General features: G+C 43.9%; 1 non-coding gene across 1 annotated transcript; it reads right to left on the bottom strand.

Annotated features, from left to right (window-relative positions):
* Nucleotides 1-2,559: 2,559 nt before the first annotated feature.
* Nucleotides 2,560-2,723, bottom strand: LOC127199739 (U1 spliceosomal RNA). Its single transcript, XR_007832003.1, has one exon. It is a non-coding gene; the product is annotated as a U1 spliceosomal RNA (small nuclear RNA).
* Between the last annotated feature and the right edge of the window lie 2,283 nt (nt 2,724-5,006).

The following is a 5,006-nucleotide window of genomic DNA, read 5'->3' as shown; positions in this document are numbered from 1 at the left end:
TTAACCTTTTTTCCCTCTTGTGTAAGATAGTTGGGTTGTATAATAAAGTTTGATTGTTAAGAAACAGAGCCAACACTTAGTTTGGAAGCCTCCTTAGATATTCACAGAGCTTGATGAGCTGAGAGGTCAGCACTGAAGATGAGCCTGACTCGTCCAGGTTGGGGCAACAGCCATGCAAAGCACACTCCTTATCACCAAGGGGCGATAGGTTGGCAAACTCAAAGACTCTGGCACTACAAGTTTCCAATAGAAACTCCTTGCCTAGGAGTACAGGGACCATGGCTCTACTGTTCATTAAGGAGAGATGTTGGAAAGAAAGGAGCCTTCGGTTATCTCATGGGATTCTCAGAATTTAGGGGCCATCTTGAAACTCAGCAAACAAAGCACGGCCAGGTAGAGTGTACTGGGTAGGAAAGCTGCCTCCTTGGGGTTGGATGAAGGACTTTTTTGGGACACTCCCTAGGGATTGGGATGGTACGCAGGTGCCCCCTGGTGGTTTTCATCCTAAACTGCAAAAGCTCTGGAAACGGTCTCAGGTGGGGAGTGGCTTGTCCACAAGAATAGCAAGGTCGGTTAGACAAAGTGAGGAATCAAAGGAGGTTGCAGTGAGGTGGAGGGAGTTCCTTAATCAAGTGCCTGGCCTTGTGGGATGTCTCATTATTGGGTCTATGTAGATTGATTTTGTGCTTATATCTTGAATTCCAGTGGCCAAGAGCCTTCATAATCTTTACACATACATTAAGCATAAAGACCAGGTAGGCACTTCAGAAAGCTTGCCAGATGTTCTAGCAGATGAAGGCCATCACAGAGAAGACCTGTCTGTACTTTCAGGATCAACTAGAATTGTGGTGACAATGGGGCGAGCACAGCCATGCTGGAAAGATTCCACAGGCCAGGAGCTGTGGAAGATGACAAACCTTCCTTCCCTGGCCTCTTAGCAGCAGGAAGGCTTGTCCTGTGGAGCAGACAGCTGCTTTGCACCCAGACCATGGCCACTGGGTGCTCAAGACCATTGGGACTCCCAACCGGGCAGAAATTATTCTGCAGGTTAGGGCTTAACTGCTGGAGAAAGTCATGCTGCTTCTCACCCCTATATACAAATGGACCAAACCAAAGTGATATGTCTTTTAAAGAAGTGTCTTCAGGTAGTTATATGCAAATTTAATATGGCATAAGACATATTAAATGGTAGGGTGCGTGGCCCATCGGTGGGCAAAGCCTGTAGGGCATTTGATTTCTTTTCGTTGTTGTTGTTGTTTTGGTTTGGTTTGGTTTTTTTTTTTTGTTGTTGTTTTGTTTTTTATTAATTCATTCATATTACACCTCAACCTAATTTCTTATATCATAAAACACATTGCTTAAAATAATTTCAAAATGGCTGCCTTACGTTCTGGATCTTTGCTGTCTGGTATGTCTCGTTGTGACTCCTTACTGGGAATCTCCTCTGAGGCGCTCTAACTGCTGTCTTTTCTGTGCCCCGAAACCCCTAACCATACGTAGGATAACCTTGGAGAGGGGTAATGAGAGGTTAAGAACAAGATAGCTTCCCTGATAGGCAGATAAGGAGAGAGGCCAAGATAGTGAACTTCAAAAAGAAAAAAAAATGTGATCCCATTGAGAGCTGTAGCTTAATGGGGGACAATGTGCTTAGCATGCTTGGGGTCCAAGGTTCAGTCTCTACTACCACAATAAAAATGCAGTGATGATGATGATGATGACGACGACGACGATGATCATAAACAATGAGTTCATCAATCTTTACAAGTCTGGTGAACCACGTGAGTCATAAAGAGTCTAAATCAACACATTGTGTTACAAAGATTCAATACCAAACTCTAGTACACACAATTCATTTTGTTGTCTTGCCTTTATAAGCTGACAAATGGTTGCTGAAATACTGGGGACCGAACAGGGAGATGGCTCTGTAGATAAGGCACTTCTGGCCAAGTCTTGTGACCTGAGTTCTATCCCTGGGACCCAGATGCTGAAGGACAGAACTGACACACACAAATTGTTCTGTGACACACGCAGTCTGTGGCACATGTTTTGCACACTTACACTGCACACAAATGAGTAAGTCATAGTCCAACCTTTGAAGTGTGTATTACAAGTTTCTTTTTCTTTTTCTTTTTAAAGAAGTTCCTACTGGTTCACTAAGCTGAAATTTTAAAAGTCTGAACTCTGCTATGGACATGGCAGCTTGGGTCTGAATGCCAGTACCAATGAATAAACAAACAAACAAACAAACAAGTTTGCTTATTTTACTAATCATACTCCTCCCTCATGGGTCACTAAGCCAAGGCTTTGTGACCTGGGAACTGTTTCACCAGTGAAATAGAAAAGGACTAAGAGGCGCTGGCTTCCGTCCATCTCCTCCCACCTCGGGGCTGTGAATCCTCTGACAACATGTGTGCTCCCATGGTGCCTCTGAAATTTGGTGTCAACCATCACACTCCTGGCTTTTTGGAAAAAGGCCTTGAGACATGGTTCTTTTCTTCTTCTTCTTCTTCTTCTTCTTCTTCTTCTTCTTCTTCTTCTTCTTCTTCTTCTTCTTCTTTTTAGGGGAGAGTGCGAACGCAGTCCCCCACTACCACAAATTATGCAGTTGAGTTTCCCGCATTTGGGGAAATCACAGTGGTTAGCACATCCGGAGTGCAATGGATAAGCCTCGCCCTGGGAAAACCACCTTCGTGATCATGGTATCTCCCCTGCCAGGTAAGTACGATTCTTGAAGACAACAATACCCACTGTGAAAAGCAGGCCATAAAACATAGACGAAGGGTACCCACCCTCTCCCCCCAAATAACGTGTCTTCTTCTAGAGCCCATCTTCCGAAAGCTTCATAGGGCAAAAAAGCCAAATCTGAAACATTTGCTGAACTGAAGCAAAATTGAGCTTTGCTGGAGTCCTTATGGCCTTATAAATATTTATATGCAATAACATCTGGGCCCGAGCTTTAGTATCTGAGCTCATGTTTGCCCAGTAATCTGGCTTTGCTTTGTTTTTTGAATGAGAAGGGAGCCCGCATAGGGTACCTTCAGTTTTGCGAGTCAGCATTCATACTCATTTTTCTGAGTGTATCTCATAAGCGCCAAGCCAAAGTCAGGTTGATTTATTCCTCTTATTAATCAGAAGGCACAAAATGAAGCAGAATGGGGGAGGGGGAGGGGGAAGGTGGGGGCTCTCTTAGAACTGGCTCGCACAGCTGAGGGTTGCACAATTATCTGCAAATGTCAGGTCCCCAAGTCCAGTTTTGCCTGAGCAATATGATTGACTGTCCCACAGGTCCAGCGTTTCCTCTAAATAATTGCATAATGTTCTCACTTTGTTTTAGCTGAGGAGACTTAGTCATGAGAATCGAACAAATGCAGCTCTCTTCAAATTTTTCAAAAGCTTTTCAAGGGCTGAATTATTCTCTTTGGATAGGTCAAAATGAGCCACGTTTGCATAGTTGGAAAGCAATTATGTCTTTTGAATTCAAAGGACCAAAAAAAATGTGTGAAGTCACTACTCAATTTTCTGTTCTGGAGGAAGAAAAGGCTGTTAAAAAGTTAGTCGTTTTTCATTTTGGAAAATACATTTATGCTTAGAGTCTGTGAGTGTTCACCCTCAGTACAGGAAGGACTCTTGCCTTGAAGACTTTGAAGGAACTACACGATTTCCTCTCTGCCTGGTCACTCTTTGTTAAGACTGGAGTGGTGGTAGAGGGACATGGTTTCACCAGGCACTCTCCAAGGTGAAGGGAGGAAAATCACTTTCAATTTCTCTGGAGAAAAAGTGCACTATTGCATATTGCGAGGGCTCCCCAGCTCTCCACAATGGATGTTACAGAAAAAAAACAAAACCAAAAAAACAAACGAAAGGGCTAGGAAGAAGGTTGGACCATTAAGGAAGGTCGCTTGTCATAGAGGCCTGGGATCTGAGTTCTGATACCCGGAACCCCCACCAAAACCGAGGAGTGTGATACTACAATCCCAGCTTTAGGGAGGCAGAGGCAGGGGGATCTGCTGAACCCACTGACCACGCAGCCAGCAAAATCTGTGAGCCTCAGGTTCCTTAAGAGAACCTGCCACACACACACAAAAAAAAAAAAAAAAAAAAAAAAAAAAAAAACTTACAGAAAGATTTAGAAAGACATCCAGACTTTGACCTCTGGCCTCTACACACACTGCTCATGCGTGCACACCCACACACTCTTATAGGCATGCAAACACACACAGAACAGAATAATATGGGATTTAAAATGTGTTTGTTGCAAAAGGAGGGAACTGTCAACTCAAAACATATGGCAAATGCTGTCCACGGACTGGAAAGCTTTGCCCCAGGTACAGATAGCTGACACTCATGTGCTCGCACACTCATATCCACATACACACAGGTCAACACAGGAAGATGTTTGGCACAGGGAAGCAAAGAGAATGTTCAAAATTACAGTTCGGGAATCAGTCTTTTGGGTGTCTCCTTGTTGTGCAGGACTTTGCAGAGCATTTTTTTTTTTTCTTGTTTTTCTTATTTTCTGTTCATCAGTGGAAACCTGAAACTTTAATGATTTTTAAGGGGGACTGGGTATAGAGAGTGCCTGGAATCAAACCCATTGACCCCCTAAGTGCTAAGCAAATAAGTGCTATAGCATTAATGTATACCCCAAACCCTACAGCTCATTCTTAAAGTAAGTCTTTTCAAAGTCCGGGCCCCCTCTGGGCGACTCCATTGCCTTCCTTGAGAGCCAACCTGAGTCTCTAGTCTATGCTAAAAAGCAAAGGGTTTGAGAAAGTGCTTCTCCACCCACCCAGGCCCCTCACCTCGGCTCATCACTCCAAACATGACAGAAAGTGAAACACAAATGTCCTCACCCGGAGCTCAGATGTTACTTCCGCGCACTGGTAGACGCAGCCTTTTCAGTGAGATATAAAGAGAAATGAGGCCCCTTTCCCAATGATTTGGACATTAGGCTAACTTTGGAAAGAGCAGTTTTCAATATGATCCCCGTAGGAATACAACTACTA

This window comes from Acomys russatus, chromosome 15 (assembly GCF_903995435.1).
Source record: "Acomys russatus chromosome 15, mAcoRus1.1, whole genome shotgun sequence".
Classification (NCBI taxonomy): Eukaryota; Metazoa; Chordata; class Mammalia; order Rodentia; family Muridae; genus Acomys; species Acomys russatus.
Note: the sequence above shows the minus strand (reverse complement) of the source record. Positions and strands in the feature narration are given on the sequence as shown.